This window comes from Globicephala melas, chromosome 16 (genome assembly GCF_963455315.2).
Source record: "Globicephala melas chromosome 16, mGloMel1.2, whole genome shotgun sequence".
In the NCBI taxonomy this organism is placed as follows: domain Eukaryota; kingdom Metazoa; phylum Chordata; class Mammalia; order Artiodactyla; family Delphinidae; genus Globicephala; species Globicephala melas.
The window spans coordinates 64,138,443-64,159,048 of record NC_083329.1 but is presented as its reverse complement, the minus strand read 5'-3'; the positions used below and the strand labels follow the sequence as shown (position 1 = coordinate 64,159,048).

General features: G+C 36.7%; 1 protein-coding gene and 1 pseudogene across 2 annotated transcripts in view; one reads left to right on the top strand and one right to left on the bottom strand.

Moving 5' to 3' along the window:
* CTNNA3 (catenin alpha 3) overlaps positions 1 to 20,606 on the bottom strand; it is a 1,571,950-nt gene that overhangs the window by 1,289,833 nt on the left and 261,511 nt on the right. The gene's annotated exons all lie outside the window — the stretch shown is intronic.
* Positions 6,210 to 6,682, top strand: LOC115856271 (small ribosomal subunit protein uS14m pseudogene; annotated as a pseudogene).

Genomic DNA, 20,606 nt, shown 5'->3' with positions numbered 1-20,606 from the left:
ACATCTTCCCTCCTGGGAGCCTGTGCAGCCTACCACTGCCAGAGTCCAGTGATCCAACAACGACTTCCCCGGCAGAAGGCACGGAGCACCGCAGGCTGTTGAAACGTCACTCTGGCCTCTGCTGCGGCAAGCTCGCCCCGCATCCGTACCCCTCCCTCCCCACTGCCTGAGTGGCCCAGAGCTCCTGAATCAGCTGCTCCTTTAACATCGTCCTGTCTGAGCAAAGAAGAGATGCCCTCAGGCGACCTACACGGAGAGGCGGGTCCAAATCCAAAGCTGAACCCTGGAAGCTGTGCAAAGAAAGAAGAGAAAGGGAAATTTCTCCCAGCAGCCTCAGGAGCAGCGGATTAATTCTCCACAATCAACTTGAGGTACCCTGCATCTGTGGAATACCTGAATATACAACGACTCATCCCAAATTGAGGGCTGGTTCTTTGAGAAAATAAACAAAATTGATAAACCATTAGTCAGACTCATCAAGAAAAAAAGGGAGAAGACTCAAATCAACAGAATCAGAAATGAAACAGGAGAAGTAACAACTGACACTGCAGAAATACAAAGGATCATGAGAGATTACTACAAGCAACTCTATGCCAATAAAATGGACAACCTGGAAGAAATGGACAAATTCTTAGAAATGCACAATCTTAGGAGACTGAACCAGGAAGTAATAGAAAATATGAACAGACCAATCACAAGCACTGAAATTGAGACTGTGATTAAAAATCTTCCAACAAACCAAAGCCCAGGACCAGATGGCTTCACAGGTGAATTCTATCAAACATTTAGAGAAAAGTTAACACTTATCCTTCTCAAACTCTTCCAAAATACAGAAGAGGGAGTAACACTCCCAAACTCATTTTACGAGGACACCATCACCCAGATACCAAAACTGGACAAAGATGCCACAAAAAAAGAAAACTACAGGCCACTATCACTGATGAACATCGATGTAAAAATACTCAACAAAATACTAGCAAACAGAATCAACAGCACATTAAAAGGACAATACACCATGATCAAGTGGGGTTTATCCCAGGAATGCAAGGATTCTTCAATATACACAAATCAATCTATGTGATAAACCATATTAACAAATTGAAGGAGAAAAACCAGATGATCATCTCAATAGATGCAGAAAAAGTTTTGACAAAATTCAACACCCATTTATGATAAAAACCCTCCAGGAAGTAGGCAAAGAGGGAACTTACCTCAACATAATAAAGGCCGTATATGACAAACCCAGAGCCAACATTATTCTCAATGGTGAAAAACTGAAACCATTTCCACTAAGATCAGGAACAAGACAAGGTTGCCCACTCTCACCACTGTTATTCAACATAGTTTTGGAAGTTTTAGCCATAGCAATCAGAGAAGAAAAAGAAATAAAAGGAATCCAAATCAGAAAAGAAGTAAAACTGTCACTGTTTGCAGATGACATGGTACTATACATAGAGAATCCTAAAGATGCTACCAGAAAACTACTAGAGCTAATCAATGAATTTGGTAAAGTTGCAAGATACAAAATTAATGCATAGAAATCTCTTTCATTCTTACACACTAACAATGAAAAGTCTGAAAGCAAAATTAAGGAAACACTTCCGTTTACCATTGTAACAAAAAGAATAAAATACCTAGGAATAAACCTACTTAAGGAGACAAAAGACCTGTATGCAGAAAACTATAAGACACTGATGAAAGAAATTAAAGATGATACAAAGAGATGGTGAGATATACCATGTTCTTGGATTGGAAGAATCAACATTGTGAAAATGACTATACTACCCAGAGCAATCTAAAGATTCAGTGCAATCCCTATCAAACTACTAATGGCATTTTTCACAGAACTAGAACAAAAAATTTCACAATGTGCATGGAAATACAAACGACACCAAATAGTCAAATCAATCTTGAGAAAGAAAAACGGAGCTGGAGGAATCAGACTCTCTGACTTCAGACTATACTATAAAGCTACAGTATTTAAGACAGTATGGTACTGGCACAAAAAACACAAATATAGATCAACGGGACAGGACAGAAAGCCCAGAGATAAACCCATGCACATATGGTCACCTTAGATAAAGGAGGCAAGAATATACAATGGAGAAAAGATAGCCTCTTCAATAAGTGGTGCTGGGAAAACTGGACAGCTACATGTCAAAGAATGAAATTAGAACACTCCCTAACACCATACACAAAAATAAACTCAAAATGGATTAAAGACATAAATGTAAGGCCAGACACTATAAAACTCTTAGAGGAAAACATGGGAAGAACACTCCATGACATAAATCACAGCACGATCCTTTTTGACCCACCTCCTAGAGAAATGGAAATAAAAACAGAAATAAATGGCACCTAATGAAACTTAAGAGCTTTTGCACAGCAAAGGAAATCGCAAACAAGATGAAAAGACAACCCTCAGAATGGGAGAATAAATTGCAAATGAAGCAACTGACAAAGGATTAATCTCCAAAATATACGCAGCTCATGCAGCTCAATATCAAAAAAACAAACAACCCAGTCCAAAAATGGGCAGAAGCCCTAAACAGACATTTCTCCAAAGAAGATATACAGACTGCCAACACACACATGAAAGGATGCTCAACATGGCTAATTATTAGAGAAATGCAAATCAAAACTACAATGAGGTATCACCTCACACCGGTCAGAGGGCCATCATCAAAAAATCTACAAACAATAAATGCTGGAGAGGGTGTGGAGAAAAGGGAACTCTCTTGCACTGTTGGTTGGAATGTAAATTGATACAGCTCTATGGAGAACAGAATAGAGGTCCCTCAAAAAACTAAAAATAGAATTACCATATGACCCAGCAATCTCACTACTGGACATATATCCTGAGAAAACCATAACTCAAAAAGTGTCATGTACCACAATGTTCATTGCAGCTCTATTTAAATAGCCAGGACATGGAAGCAACCAAAGTGTCCACTGACAGATGCATGGATAAAAAAGATGTGGCACATATATACAATGGAATATACCATAAAAAGAAATGAAACTGGATTATTTGTAGTGAGGTGGATGGACCTAGAGTCTGTCATACAGAGTGAAGTAAGTCAGAAACAGAAAAACAAATACCGTATGCTTAAACATATATATGGAATCTAAAAAAAAAAAAAAATTGTTTTGACGAACCTAGGGGCAGGACAGGAATAAAGATGCAGACATAGAGAATGGACTTGAGGACACGGGGAGGGGGAAGGGTAAGCTGGGACAAAGTGAGAGAGTGGCATGGACATATATACACTACCAAATGTAAAACAGATAGCTAGTGGGAAGCAGCCGCATAGCACAGGGAGATTAGCTCGGTGCTTTGTGTTCACCCTGAGGGCTGGGATAGGGAAGGTGGAGGGAGATGCAAGAGGGAGGAGATATGGGGATATATGTATATGTATAGCTGATTCACTTGTTATACAGCAGAAACTAACACACCACTGTAAAGCAATTATACTCCAATAAAGATGTTAAAAAAAAAAAGATAAACACTACTCAAGAAATGGGAAGGCCTTCAAGATACAATTTTTCATGTCTGTAAAATTAACTGTGCATTAACTCCTGACTGAAAATACTACAATATAGAACTAATTATAAAATTTTAAAAGAACAGACTATTAATCTACAGTTAATATAAAATATTAGTTGTCTCAACCTAAATCATTTCAAAGGCCTGAGAATTGTTTCTGGCTTGATTTTACAGAAATCCTTTCCCTAGATCTTATTAAACCTTAAAGATCCTTGAATATAATTTCTTGGCACTTCCTTTGAGATCTTCAAAAAAATCAAGAGCTCTGCTGAGTTATCCCATGATGACTAGCACATGAGAAAATTTCTTATATATATTGTCTTTTTGATATTGAAACCCATTTCAGAGTAACAGTCAACAGATTTGCCATTACTTTCATGCAAATATTTTCTGAATGTTTACATATAGTATGATATAAATATAGCAAAAAACAATCTCCTGGAATAAATGTGTGTGTCCCCATAAAAGGTATCCCTTATGCATATATAGCTCACATTGACAGCATATAATTCACTTCAATTCATCAGATGGTTTTTCTTCTTGTAGTCATTTATATCTAGTTCACAGGCCAGGCCAATCTGCATCCTCTACAAGTAATCAAATAATGTGATCAGCCTTGAAGAACTTATTAGAGATATTTTCTAACATACATTCTTGGTCCAATATAATCTTGGATATTGGGAAGTAGAATACTACTCAGAATCCTGGTATTTTATACTGTTTCAAGGATTGTAGAGAAACATATAGTTATAATGACTCTGGTACTCTCCATGATTGTATATTAGGGCATAGTTTTAGTCTTCAAGGAGTACCAAACAGGCTCTGAATCACTAAAAAGAACAGCTTTAACTGAGTGTGGTAGAGCATCTTGACCTCCACAGTAATGAGCCTCTGCAGTCAAAGTGAATTTAGCCCATTCTGTAATTGACACTGTTCATAAAAACAATTTAAAACCATTTCACGTTTTGCTAGTATGCACAATTTCCAAACTACTAAGTAAACCATCAATGTCACGAACAGTGGTTTATGATCATTGAAATGGACTCTCAAAATAAACAACTCACTAGTCTGTAAAACCATTATTCCTGCTGCTGGAAGCAACATTGTGAAATGGCTTTGAAATCCAACAGAACTACAGATTTCTCCTGTAGGTCACAGTTTGGCAAAAGGGTCTTAATCCTAAATGAAGTTAGGCTCAATGGAATATCTTTCTATTATATGTGTTTGAGTTCCAATGACAGGAGTACAGACTACTTGTTTGCATGAACTTTTATTTATGTGTTTCAAAATGTAATAAAATCTTCTCAGCATATCAATCCCAGCAAGGAGGCTTACATCACTCTTCTGAGTACCAAAGCAACCAATTTAAACTGCATTTATTTATTTTATAAAATGGAGGTCTTGTCTATTGCTCAATAAGAGTATTTACAGGGGGTTTGTACTATATATTATCTGTGCATTTTTTTCCATATAAATAAAATGCCAACCTTATTAATAGAATATGTGAAACAAACCAGGTTTCAACAAGGTGGTTCTTTTTTCAACAATGACAACAACAACAACAACAAAACTATACCAAAACTATACTAAAACTATACTGAAGTTCCACTGTAGGAAACCAAAAATTCAAAAGAACCAAGCACTAACACTGACCCCCATTGCCTTCTGACATCCATAACTAGATTACCTCCTTGTGACTTACTTAAACTCTGGTCCCCAAGAAAGTTTTCAGAAAGAGCTTTTCCAAATTCTTCTTCCTGTCACCCATAAAGCTGTTTTCAGGCACTAAATTATACATTAATGATCTCCAAATTTTTTTGATCAAGCACTCCCATTCAGAAAAAGGAAAAATTCAGCATTCATACTCAATGTATTTATTTATACATTACATATAACCTAATCTTAGCTTTTAAATTAAATATTATTAAACCTAAATTTCTTTTATTTTCTTAAATAAAAATTAAATACCAGTAGAAGTTTTAACATTTTTCATATATCCCACTGGATCATCATGCATGCCTCCTGGGTACCACTTTGGAGAATGCCATACTACATAATAAATCAGGTCTGGATTATAAGTTATGGAAGAGGCAAAAGATAATTTTGGTTAAAAGCCTTAACTGTTGGGACAACATAGCAGCCTCCATGCTTGGCTCTCTGCTGCGCACCGTCTGGCAGGTCTGGCCCACCCCCTTATACCCTCCTCCCCCTCTCCTCTGAAGCTTCAAACCCATGGGTTACCCACTATTCTCCCACCTGTAGTGCCCAGTGCAGACCCGTCCCAGGGTTCTCCCTCTGCCCACTTCCCTCCTCCGGCCTGAGTCAGGGGAGGGCCGAGCTGCAGATGTAAATTTGGTATTCATAAGCTTAGAGCTGACTGGCATTAAAAGCTACAGATTGACTCCAATTTATAAGGAGTGTAGGTGGAGAGAGAAGGTGTCCGAGGAACGAGGCCCCAGAGCCTTTATTGTTAAGAGAAGAGAGCCAAGCAAAGGAGACTTGAAAGAAGCAGAGCGAGGGAGGAGAGCGTGGTGGCCCGGAAGCACTCCAGGAGCAGGGAGTGGGTAACTTTCTGCTCAAAGTCAATTGAAAGAAGAGCTGAGAATTGCCTGTAGGGCTTAGCTGAGTGGAAATTTTTGGGACCTGGATCACAGGGGTTTCGATGGTGTGGTGGGAGGGAAAGCGTTCAAGACAGAAGAGGAGGAACGAAATCGGAGACTACGAATATAGACAAGCCTTTGAAAATGTTTTGCTGCAAAGGGGAGCAGAAAAATGGGTCAGTAGCTGGAGAGGAGGTTGTTCCTTCATCAGCTTCAGGCCAAGTTCGAAGTTACTATGTAGACTGGAAAATGTTGCATGATGTGAAGAGAAGAAAAATGGCATATGAGTATGTAGATGAGAGGCTACACATCAATTCTCAGGAAGAATACCATTCTGCCAAAAGACCTTCAGGAAGTGGCTGATGGAGAAATTGCTGCCCTTCCCCGGGACAGCTGTCGCGTTGGAATCACAAATCGGTGTCTTACAACGTCCTGTCCACGAGGTGTAAGGCGGCGCTGGAGGCTTAGTCATATCTTCTTCCGTCACTTAGCCGACCATGGGCAACTGTCTGGGGTGCAGCGAGCAATGCGGTAATAACCAGCTCCAGAACCTACTGAGCTTGCAGGAAAACCAGTTCTGGCAAGAAGAGGCTTTTCCAATAGACAAAAACCTAGTTTTTATGGGGATCCGGAACAAAGGTCTGCTCTACCTGATGCTGTCTATAGTTAAATTACTTCTAAATTTTAAATGAAAAAATTTGGATGTTTCATTCTGTCAGTGAATTATCTTTTCTCTTGGATTTAATAAATTAAACAGACTGTTCCCAAGCGTAGTGTGAAGAGTAGAGTAATAAAAAATATTTCTGTAAAAAAAAAAAAAGCCTTAATTGTTAAAACAAAAGGGAAAAGATAGAAAGAAAACACCAGGTCACAAATAGTATAAGTTCATTGAACATCATTATATGCCAGGCACTTCACATAAATTATGCCATTTAATCTTCAAAAGAATCCTTAAAGGAAGTATCATTTTTTTCCTCTTGTACAGATGAGGAAATTAGGATCAGGGTAATTACACCTAAGGTTTAGATCTTAAAACCCATGATTATCAGAAGACTGGAAGTAAGTAAAAAGGAAAACAGACTATCAAATATCTGTCCCTCCTATATTCCAAAATCCTAAATATCTCTTCCCACAAAGAAGGGAAGTCTAAGGACCCACTTATTATCTGGTTCTTCTGTCCTTGATATAATCATCAAAAGATAGCACATTCAGTAAATTTATTTCAAGGCAGTAGGGATAAAGGGTAAAATATACTAAATTGCTATCAGTAGTTGAGAAAAATCATCAATTAGCTTTTGATTGCCTATCATTTCTTAAGCAGATAACATGGATCCAACAAAGTCTTTAGAATCTCTATAAACAGTTTTTAGTACTGAGATGTCCTTTATTCAACATGCTGATGCCAGCAGCTCCAATAATGCCCATGATCAAAGTGTTAAGAAATGTAGTAATATCTGCTTTTTCTGATTTAATTTGGTTAATTACAAACCTACCCAAATCGTGTGGTGTATAGCCCCACAGATCCTAATCTATCATGTGAAATTTAAACAAAAAATATTAACTGCATACAGTCATAAACACATATGCTTATTTGCATGACTCTCTTATATTATAGCCCAAAATATTACTGGCTTAAAGTTAGAAACAGCATGACTTCAATCAATATAAATTGCAAAAAGAACTAACTCTAATGATCAGAAGTAGTGATATATTTTTAAATTGTCTTATAGAAATAGCAACAAAGATAATAGAATTTTCAAGAGAATATAAGAATATATAGAATTTTTCCAAAAACTTATCAACCAAGGAAAATCATTCCCCAAAGTCTATACTACCTAGTTAAGAATATTAGAAGAAATTTGATTTTCTAAGTATGAACTTTTCCCTCATACTTTTAGTTCATTTTATAATACACAGAGAAATCTTACAATTTCAGTCGCTAATATTCAAACAAATATGTGGTCTGGACCACAGAAAACTAATAAATGATGACATTTGAGTACAATTAAACAAAGTCATAGAATAAAGCAGCAGAAAATTATTTATAAAAAAACTACAGCATCGTAAAAACAAACTTCTCTTAAAAGTCAATATTATTTCAGGAGCAATTTAAACCAGATTCAAATAAAATTCAAATAGGATTCAAAGATTACTTAATTCAAACGGGAAAGAAAGTTCTCTTCTCTTAGAGAGAAAATAAGATTCACTACCAAATTACATTGGTTTTATAGGACTATAAAATTCAAAGCCTCACAAAATCAAGAATTTAATAAAATATGCAAAATGATAATAATGGTAAAATTTAGAAAACTCTTCTATGTGCCATGACCTGTGCTAAGTATTTTGTTATCACTTTGAATCGTCATAAGCACCTCAAAAGATGCTATTTGTGTCCCCATTTCCAAACAGAAGAACTGAGGTGGTTAAGAAATGTTACCAAGGTCACATCACTAATGAAATAGCCAGACTTTGACTCCAAGCTTCTTACTTATTCACTCTTTCTTAAGTAATAAAATACATGATGTGACCAATTGCAGGAAGTGTAAGATTTAAAAGGATGGACTTTGGAGTCAGATGCACAAGGATTCACATCACACCTCTGGCTCTTTCTAGCTGTTGCAATAAATTGATCTCTCCAAGTCTGTTTCCTTTCCTATAAATGGAGATAATAACACCTGCCTCATAAAATAGCTGTAAGTGTCAAAATAACATATGTAAAGCACTCAACACAGAGCTTGGGACATGGCAAGCTTCCAAAATATGGTAGTTATGATTATTTACAGGGTAGCTACATTTAACAGTGTGACCTATGATACAAGGACAAAGGAAAGGTAACTGACCTGTTGAGTGACCAAAACTGTGGTGTTGGCATGAAAGATGAATGAAATTGTCAAACCTAGTCCCCTGATTTTCTGTCTCTACAGCACTTGCTCATGTACCTGTTTACAGAGCATTTCTCTTCTCTCTAGCTCATTTCATTGTTATCTCTAACAAGTGATTTATTTTCATTTCTTTCTCATTTCCTGTGACCTGTTTAAAAGCTCCCTGCATTATCTACCCTTATGAGTACACAAGTAGTTTGTTATCCCCTAGTACAATACTTAGTTTTTGTACTTGACACCCTGGGATTCATTTTACTGTGTAACAATCTACCATGAACATCTTCCTAGAATAAGCCTAAAGATTATTTAAAATACTACCTGAAAGGAAAAGAAAACTTTGTATATTACCATAACCTCTGCACAAGATTTACCAATGTAAACACAGCTTTCCAATGAAAAGTAAAAGTAAAACTGGAACCCAGTTGGTTCCCCATGATTTAGTTTAAAACATTAAGCATACTGACTATAATATACAACAGTTACTTGTCAAATATGAATATGAAGTGGCACCACTTTGTCTTACCTCTTCAGAGTCCATAATCAGTCCCCCTCCCATTTTTACTTCTATAGACTCCTAATTGGGTCTATCTTCTAATAGCTACAATGTATAACTTAAGAGACAACTACTACACCAACATTTGTATTAAAAACTAAAAAGGTTTTAGTTTTACCTAGCATAGTAAACAGTTAACAGAAGAATGTGAAACAGTTCAAACTGTTTAAAGAGCAACATTTCTGATTAGCAATATGAACAGATCGCGTGGTTCAAGTTGTGTTTAACCCAGAATGTTCTGTGTGGTTACCATATATCACACTTAATTTTATCCAGTAACTTTAATGGAGTCATTAAAGTTTGAAGCTTTGGGTAACTATCAGCACTTATTAAAACTTTTTCCTCCTTGTCTAATACTAGATAAAATTAACCATTCATTCCACTTTAGGATACTGAATTGTATAAATTCCTGCAGAGACTTAGTAGATGAGGAATAGTGAATAGAAGCATCAGCAGTTCTCTAAATCAAAAGGAATTTTTAAATACCTATTTATTTTATACTAGTTTATATAAAAGAATGTTTTTGGAAATAAAGTTGCTAAGTTTGATCCAGTAGACTTTCTGTTTTTAATGAGTAGATTAGATTTGTCCAGCATAACATTTTGGGAAAAACTCCTTCAAAGATCCTCTTAGAGGTGGTTGGAAGGAGCCCCAGTAAAGGTAAAATCTATAAAGCCAACAGATAACAATCAGCTTAAACTGTTTCTATCAGCGAATGTCAATTTTTATTACAGGGCAGAATTTAATTAATTTTGTTTAATTTAATAAATATTCTCATATAATATAGTTCCTGTACTAGATACTATCTCATATTTCTAAATAGCTCAAAGTATTAAAGATTATTTATGACAGGAACATGTTATCAATGTATATATTAAGTTTTCTTCTCCTTCTAAATTATATCTCTTAAATGCTTAAGGTCCAATTGACCCTGAACATGGTAAATGAACTCCAGTCACTAAAGAATCTCCTGAAAGTTTATATAACACCAGTCAAGGTTAGAGGTTCCATTTGAAAGATTCTACTGTTATATAACAACGATGGTTATATATAATTATTCATCCCTGCACACACCTCCCCCTCCCAGTGTTAGCATAATGTTCAGCACTCAGTGGGCACTTAATAAATGTTTGCTTAAAAAATCAGTAAGTGTATAGAGACTCAAATATGCATAAGTAAATCTAATACTCGGATAATATATACCAATGGAGACAAGAGGTAAGTGGAGAAAAAGACTCATTATTGGCACAATTTCAGGGTAATTACATATATACAATCATCCAATAATCGCAAACTTAAAATGTATTGAACTACTTCAAAGTAATTCTCTAAATAATGTTGCCTTCTGCCCACAAATTCCTCTATGTATGTACCCTTCTGCCCAAAATTTCTCTTCTCTTAATTGCATAATTTTTTTAACTTGAACTAGGAATTCAGGCAATATTTTTACAAATGAAATTATTTGATTTCATTTTTAAGAAGAAGAATAAATACAAACTTAAGCATAATGTCATATCAAATAAACAAATTTATTAAGCACATGAAATTTATACCAAGAAAAGGAGTCATATGAAACTGGCTTCCTGTTCTGTCACTGAGATGGGAGTTAAAAAAGAAGATTTAAAATATTGCTGGTTAAATCAATCTCAGTGATCTTTTTTTATTGGAGGGAAGTACTAATTTGATTTATAAAAGTTTAGTTCCAAATTAGAACAGCTGTTAATACCCCTTATCAACCATTATTTTATTATACATGGTAGGAAGATAAGCAGATAAGGTCACCTGCCTAGAATGAGATGCTTCACATTATTTACAGCTCTAATTTTTGTTCAGTAATTGGTAGGTGCAATTCTCATTCTGCTTGCTAATGACAACGATATATTTCTGAGGCAAATTAGAGAAAGAGAATTTTGTGTTACTTTCAGCAGTATTGCTAAAAAGTGATGCGATGAGTTTTAGTTGAATTAAGTGCCTCACCAATATCATAATTCACCCAAGAGATTCTAACACTAACATCACACCACCCATGAAGTGAACTTGAATAGAACAGAATTTGTGTATTTGTTTGGCATTGGTCTCCATCACTAATTGCCCCTTCTGTAAAGTAGTTTTGGGTAGAATGTAGGAAGTGTTTCATGATAAACAACTGAATGCCTATCATCTGTGAGAAAACACATATTTAAAATTGTTCTTTTGAATTCAAAATGAAAGTAAAGTACTCCAAAGAAAAAGAAGAAAGTTATTTCTCGAAGTTCTGACGGAGAAAACAGACTTTTTAAAATTAACACATATAAGAGATCAGAAGTTTCAAAATTATAAAGCATTTTTCACTACAAGAGAGGAGCATTAGCAACTAAGGACATCCAGTCATTGGCACAGTATGATGTATATGTACTTTCTAAGTTGGCAGCATCTGAGTCACATGGGAATCCAAACTGAATCATATGGGAAGTTATGTCAAAGATTATTTTTTACTCCAAGAGTTTCTCAGGGACAATTGCTGAGACCTGCATATACACAAAGCCCTTGATACAGCTATTAAGAGTAAATAAAGTCTTCAATTCCTATAGTGAAAGATTCCATGCCAAGTTGTAATGTACACAACCTCTCACAGCTAAAGCCACAAACAAATCAAATCAATAAAATCAGGCTGTCAAGTCAAGAACTGGGGTTGTTTCTCAGTGTCTAAGGGTTTCAATGTGGTTTTTAATTATCCCAGATGAGAACAGATTAATAGTTGAATAAAATCCATTTAAGTTAGAAGGCATTCACCTTTGACTAATGCTTTATTCTGTTAAACCTTGTTTATTATACTATTTATATCAGATATTGATAAGCAATGTTATACATTGCTTTGAAATATACAGAGCTTTGAAAACTGGAGTGTACTGTACACATGCAGAAACACCACTTATGATTGCTTGGGGTGTGTAGTTCACAGCAGTGCCACATCTAAGGGAGGATCCCTAGTAGACATTGTGGATGTCTTGATTTTTCAGGCAGATAGAAGTTAAATGTATTGTTCTAACAAAAATTTTCTGACAAAAGTGAAGTATGGGTTAAGTAATGACTCTGTAAGATATTATTGCTATTTAAAACTTATCTTAATGGAGAGGTTTCTGAGGGAGGAGAATATAGTCAAAAGTTATAGCATGATTTTTTTCCCTCTTCTCTCTAAAACATTATTGGATGCTGGCTGAAGGCATTCACCACATCGTAGTACAGCATCACAGCCTCACAGCATCTCATCTCCCTGCTAGCTCTATTGCTGAGCCTCTAGCAGGCTATGACACCAATCTACAAAGCCAGCTGTTTCTGAATAATATACACATGGTAAGACTAGTAAATTCTATGAGCTTGAGATCATTGACACCATAAGAAGCCCTATTAATTGGAGGTGATGTTACAGGGATAATATGAAGATGTATTAAACATTGGATAAGTCCAAAAATGGCAGAAGCACTGTAAAGAGAAAGCAAATCAATACTTGGACTTTGAGTGTTTGTGAAGACACAGCACCGCCTCCCCATCCACAAAAAGCTAGGTAGCTAGACGGTTCCATGAGGATGAAGCTGTATCAGGAGTTCAACGTTGATACCTTATATTGGCAAGCTGTATGCTCAGCAACTGGTGGAAGCCACATCAACTTTGGGGAGGGAAAATCCATGTTGCTGTGCCTTGCATACTTCTATTCACCATATCCACATTGTACAGGAACTCCTTGATCAAGCCACAGGGGTCATTTGTCCACCTATAGGCTTTATCTACTGTGGATATCTTTGTTAGGCATTAATGTTGGACAGGAATCTCTTTCACACTTCATAACAATTCCAAGAGGTCTCCTCCAGACCTCCTTGTCACCAACTTCACAAGATTTTTTTCTTTCCAAGTTCCTAACAATCCAGTCAATGTGTTAGGCACTGACCATGAATGAATGTATACTGATACCTTGGGACATCTCTACTTCTACCCCTAATTAAAACTAGATGCAGGGCTCAGAGTTCAATCCACTGGAAGAATTTCCCTCCCTGTTGTCTTTCATGGTTATTCCTGTTGCAGTGCAGCACCCATTCCCTACAACTGATTTCAGTATACCATGCATATCCATCCATAAATCAGGACCATGCATTTTCTTTCTCTATTAACAAGTCATAGGAAACTCCCCATGAAGCTATAGGTATGGGCTGAGGAAGAGGCAGAGAAGTAGCAGGGCCGAGTACCTTGGGAATATGTCATCTACTTAAGCAGTTTACTTGTGCCTTCTGAGCCTTTTCAGGCCTGATCTTGATACATCACATCTGATTTATAATGAGATGCTGGTGGGCACATCCAATTTTATGGCTCACGATATTAGATAACACCTAGTTCATGATGGGCAGTTCAGGTCACAAACTCACTTTGTGCCCTGTGGTCAGGTAGGTGTTCAGTTCCTATTGGGGTCCATAAGCAAGTCAGTAACATTGCTTTTCAAATGGAAATAGTTATTGACAAAGTAGGGGTCTATGCCATGATTCTCCTTTGGGATTTGCCAGAAGCTCCAAATAGTATCTCTGGCACATACATATTGAATATATCAAGCTTTCTGGGTCATAAAATTCATGGGAAGAACAGTTTGCTCTGCAGATAGGACCTACTGCACAGCTCGCTCTTTCTCCTGGCTTTACTCAAACTGGCAGCCTTAAAGTTTACCTAGTAAATGTGCAGCAGCAGCCTGCCTAAAGGTAATACATATTGCATTCAAAATTCAAAGATGCTCACCAAGCATTATGCCTCATTCTTGGTGGTGGACAAGGTTCAAGGTGCAGGTGTAATAATTTGTTTCTCACTTTAGAAGAAATAGCCTGACTTGTTTTTCTCCCATATTCTGACATGCATGTGTGTTACTAAGGTGACTAGGATACCTGCTACTTCCTGCTCATTAGCTTAAATTACCATAATACTGTCAATATAATATACATACTTTATGTTCTGTTGGATATAAAGGAAACCAAAATCCCTCTGGATTATGTGTGACAGTGATCAGTTGAATATTACTTATGGTAAAACTGTAAAGATATACTGTTGTCCCTGCCATATAAATGTTAATGACTTCGAAGTTTTCCTTACCAATGGAAATGGAAAATATAACACTTCCAGGGGGTTGTGCTAGTTTACTCCCATAAAGATACCACAACTGGAGCTACATGTGCAATTAGCATCACCACCTGAGCAAGTGTACAAAACTATACTCTCATACTCCATGACCCATACGACTTTGGCAGGTGCCAAACAGTCACATTAAACATGAATAATTTTATTTTAGTCTTTTATGGTGGTACTAATCTCTGAAATTCCCTCAGGAAGGTGGCGTTACTTTTGGTTTTCTATCTTGGGTAGGTGGGGGATGCCATTCCAGGAGCTTCTATTTAGCCCTTTTTAATCATAATAGCCTTCATTCCATATCTGAGAAGACCAATGTGTCGATTCTGCCAGATACTAATTATATCTACTCCCATTATATATTGAGGGATAGGGAACTGCTCTTGTACTCAGAACATTATCCGTTATCTTAAGACCTCCATAGATCTCTGACTGGTATACTAGTATGATGGCATTTAAGGTCTCTGGGGATCAGTATAAGTTTTGATCTAGAATCCAGTAACTCAGGGGGTCTGAGTATTTCCCTGTCTCCAGTATACAGTCACCCTGACAGAAGATTGAAGGGTTCTGTACATTGTGAAGATTTCCTATTCCCACTAGCTTTCAGGGGGTCATCCCTGCGTGGGGTTGTAGTGTAGTATCTATCTATTTACAGCTGGTCTCAGTAAACCATAAATAACCATCCATAAATCAGGTCCATGCTTTTTTCTCCTCTATTAATATATCAGAGAATATGTTTAGAGATAGCTTGGATAAAAATGTATAATATACATCCATAGCTACACTTCAAGGTCCTTTTACAAAGGGGCCAGGCCTCTCCCTCATCAGAGAGGTTCTGGGATGTGAATTGGCATATATCCAAAACACTAATATTACCATTTCTTCCCACAAGGCAGGATTTTTCTGCCTATACGTGTCAGGTAGTACATTGGAAGGATGCACACGTATTTTATCCTTAGAATTGCATAACCAATTAGCTGTTGCTACAGAATAGTGGTTCTCAAAGTGTGATCTCCAGACCATTAGCATCAACATTAACTGATTAGAATTTCAATTAGAATTAAAAATGTTCAAATCCCACTTCAGACTTATTAAATTAGAAATTCTGGGATGGGGTCAACAAGCCCACCGTGAGTCTGATACGCAGTAAGGTTTAAGAACCACTCCCAGAGATATCTGTAAGTCAAGACCCATCCCTGTGGCTTCTTGTGGTAGTTTCAGACATCTTGCTTATAATGATTAAGGGCCACCAGCTGCTCTATATCATCCTAAGACCCCCCCATCAATCCTATTAGGATCAGAGAACCCAATTCTATTATAGTATAACCCAATATCATCTCCTTCCTACAGAAGACAGCAACCACAGAGTTATTCAAAGATACTGTCATCCCCCTTGCCAATGCATTTTAGTGCTTTAACAAAAAAGCATCATCTGGCCTTCCTAGGGAGTATGGTTAGAAGTTGGCTCATCCATTCCAGGATTTTCATTTCCCTAAACCATTGAACTCCTTCTTCTACAGTATGCCAGGTAATCTCAAACATTTCTACCTCATTAACTATAGGTGATCACTGAGTTCAGGCTTCAATTAATATACTTCATAGATTATTAAGCCCTCTTCCAAGTGCCCAAGCCAATATATTATTAAATTCCAAATTCCACGTGAGTACACCAATGTCAATGAATTTAGTCTGATAGACCTTAGCATTTACTCCCCACATATGCCAATACAGATTGCTGAGGTTTTGAACTCTTTCAGTGTATAAACTATTCCTCTCGGGGTAGGTCTTGCACCTCCCCATCTAGGCTACGTTGAGGCAATAAGAGGTGGCAAAGGTGGGTTCGAAGGTTAATCAGCATTAGTTTGCTAGGCAAGTAAAAGACTTTTATGTACTGAAGGGCTAGATCTCTTAGCAGAGAGGTGGGTGGTAGTTAGGTTTAAGAATAAAGTTACTCAGTCATATCTGCCCTAAAACTACAAGAGATGAGAGTCTCCTTCATTGCAATTCTGCAATGGATGGCTTGTTACATATCTACACAAGTCCTTAATTGTATGTTCACAGTTTTTAATTATTCCTTTTACCTATTTACCCTCCTTGGAATCATAAGAAGAAGCCAGAGGACTCCACAATCTTTAAGTCTATTATCACTGCCATATAACTAAGTATCAGTCACTTGATCTCCCAATACTCTATCTTCCATCTATACTTCATCCCATGTAATAATTTGAATAATTATAATGCCACCACATTCTGTGAATTACCCATTTGCATTTTCCTCCTCTACACTTCTTAAATGTACAATAAAACTAATTCCAAAATTCTACTTTGAGTTCTCTTTTCTGGGGCCAGTTATGATATAGTAAGAAAGAGTATCAGGATCTCATCAGTAAACAGACGCCACACCCAAATTAGAACAATAGAAAAAGTATTTAATAAAGGGACAATTTAATAAAGCTGTGGACAAGGTACAAGGAAACTATAAGGCATTGGTTCTCTAAGTGTGGTCTCTGGACCAGTAGCATCATCACCTAGGCACTTGTTAGAAATGCAAATTTGGGGCCTTAGCCCAGACCTACTACATCAGAAATTCTGGGGCTGGGGCTCAGCAATTTGCTTTGACAACTCCTCCAGTTGACTCTAACGTACACCAAAGTTTGAAAACTACTGACACAAAGTATAATGCATTAACCATGGGCCAATAACAATTGAGAACGTCACCCCAGGACCAAAGAGGCAAGAAAATGGAACAGCAACTGGAAACCAGAGAAAGTCATAAAGACAGAGCCACTTTGAAAGGATCAATGACCTTTGGTAAAGAAATCCAGACTACCCTAGAAACCTCACAACAAGAAATAAGACAATTATAACTCAATTTCATTTATTCACTTCCCCCAGTTTTCAACATAGGCTCCCAAGTGACTAAACTCAATCAGAAGCCAGAAAGCAAGAGAACCTGATCATTCTATCCATTTGGGACAGCTTCCCAGGGAATAAAGTAGGTTGGAGAACGAAGGTTATATCTGGAGGGGCAAATGGTAGATATCTGGCATGCCTGCCTAACATACTATTGTGAACATACTCCAAATCTGACAAAACTCCAAAGCATTTATTTGAGGAAGTTATAGATTAATAATATTTTATAATTTCCGTGACAATAATGGTTTCTCAGGAATGGTTATTTACTATTTAACCAAATATCTGGATTTCAATAATAAAGTTCTTTTTTCATTCATAAAACCTCCCTTGGCTTGTACCCTGGGGCTTAACACAATACCGGGTATATTGTAGGTATTAAATAAATGTTAGAGATGGCTACTACTATTCATTTTATAATCACCTACCTTTCCCCTATGTAGACATTTAAGTCCCTACCTTGTTCCCATGCTGCATCCACTGAGCTGAAGATATAATTTGTCACTGAATCCTCCTAGGATTTCTGCTCATACCAGGGCCCTCTTCTTAAGTGCCATAATCTAAACTCCATTCACCCACAAGCTACAGCCTACTGACTTATTCAATTCCTTTTTCCGCTATAAACTAGATTTCTTGATTTGTTTAATATAATGTATGATTGGGAGCTTACGCTTGCTTTCGGTTAGACAGTCAAATGAACTGTTGTAGCCTCATCCTAGTTCTTAGCTCTATGCTAATCTCTTATCATTGGCATTGGCTTGATACTTGAGATGTGAACATGTATACTGTAGAAGTAGGTTAAATTAAGTGTCTGTATCTACAACATTGACTTCTAGATCTCACTGATGTCACTGTGCCCTTATCTGGATCTACTTCTATTGCATAATCCTTGTATCCATTTATTCAGAATGTATCTGAATTTCAAGTCTCAGCAGTCCTCACTGGTCTCATCCCTTCATCTACACTGCTCTAGCTATCACAAGTGTTTTAATTATAGACCATTTTACCACATACTTTCCCATCAGTGCTTTATCTTTCACAACACTGACAAATTAAATAAGAAAGCATCCCAGACAGTCAGCAAATAATCATTTCAAACTGACTTTTTCAAGAAAATTAGAACAGCACTTCATTGAATATTGTCTAATTATTATAAATGTTTCTCTCAACTATTTCTAACAAATCTACCTCTTGGCTTTCTCTAACATAAAGGAAATTTATTTAAGTATTTACAAGTACTTTTGTTAATGCTCTGCCAAATAGAAAAGAATATATCTTTCAAGGCTTTGTAAGGGTCAGCAAACCAATCTCACATAATCCTTATTTGGCATCTGCTCTGTGCCCAACATTATGCTAGCTGCTAGTGACTCGAAGCCAAAGGAAAAATATTCTCTGCCTTCAAATGGAAACAAAAAATAAGCAGATAATTACAGTGATTAGCATTTCATAGAAGTACATGCTAGGTAGTATACTTTAGACTCTGATCAGAGAAAGCTTCCAGGAGGAGATATCCCAGAACTGGGTCCTAAAGGAGGAGTAGACTTAACCAAGCAAAAGGAGTGGAGATAAGGGAAGAGGGGGAGGTATAAGAAAGAAGCTTCACAGACAAAGTCATAAAGGCAAAAGATAATGTGAAACCTTAAAGTAAAAGGTGAAAGATAAAGAGAAAAAGTGTGAATAGGTATTTAGGGGACACATAAAAAAGGACTGTGTACCTTATGCTAAGAGCTATGCTAAAAGTCATAGAGAGTCACTGAAGAATTTAAATCAGGGAGTTGAAGAGTGGTATTTTCTTTTTTAGAATATCACTTTTCTAGTTGTTTTAAAAAAACTAGATTGGAGGGAGGCAAGATAGAAATTGGGAAGACCAGTTCAGGTACCATTACAGTAAAAAAAAAAAAAAAAGTTGGTGGGGGTAGAGAGAAGAACCTGCACTAAAGTGGTAGATGTTGAAGTGGAGGGAAGTAGATTAATTTGGGAAAGGTTAGAGAGTAGACCCTACAGGACCTGGTGACTATCTGATTGAGTAGTCATGATAGATAGATCATGATGGATACCAGGGGACACTATTACATGACTGAGCTCAGAATGAAAAACGGGCAAAGGAAATGAAAATAGAATGAAAACTATGCAAAAAACTATATCATGGTATCTCACACCCAAAACAAAGGTCTGAGGAGCGAGTGGTCCATTGGATATGTTGAATAAACAAGATCTGAAAAGGAACTTGACAATTAGGAAGTCTTTGGTGAAATTTGCCAAAAGAGTTTCAGATGTATGACTTTCTCTTTTAAAAAGCTTAACGATCAGGATTAGAAAAATATATAGTTAAAGGAGCTTAGGGGGCAAGGAAGGTGGTGGCTTTTTTTTAGGATAAGAAGAACTGGAATTTGTAAAACTACTGATAAGAAAAAGCTAATAACAGTAATCAAAATATACGATACTGCCATAAAACACACACATAGACCAATGGAACAGAATTAAGAGCCCAGAAATAAACTCATGCATATACAGACAACTGATCTTTCAGAAGAATGACAAGAATACACAATAGGGAAAATAGAATCTCTTCAATAAATGGTGCTGGGAAAACTGGATATCCACAAGCAAAAGAATGAAAGTAGACCCTTATCCCACGTCATTCATAAAAATCAACTCAAAATGAATTAGACACTTAAATGGAAGACATGACACCATAAAACTCCTAAAACAAAACATAAAGGAAAACCTTCTGAACATTGGCCTTGGCAATAATTTCAGGATATGACACCAAAAACACAAGCAACAAAAGCAAAAACAGACAAGTGGGATTACATTAAATTAAACAGCTACTGCACAGCAAATGAAAAGGCAACTTACGTAATGGGAGAAAATTTTGCATACAATATATCTGATAAGAGGTTAATCTTCAAAATATATAAGAAACTACTACAACTCAATATCAAAAAATAATAACATGATTAAAAATTGGG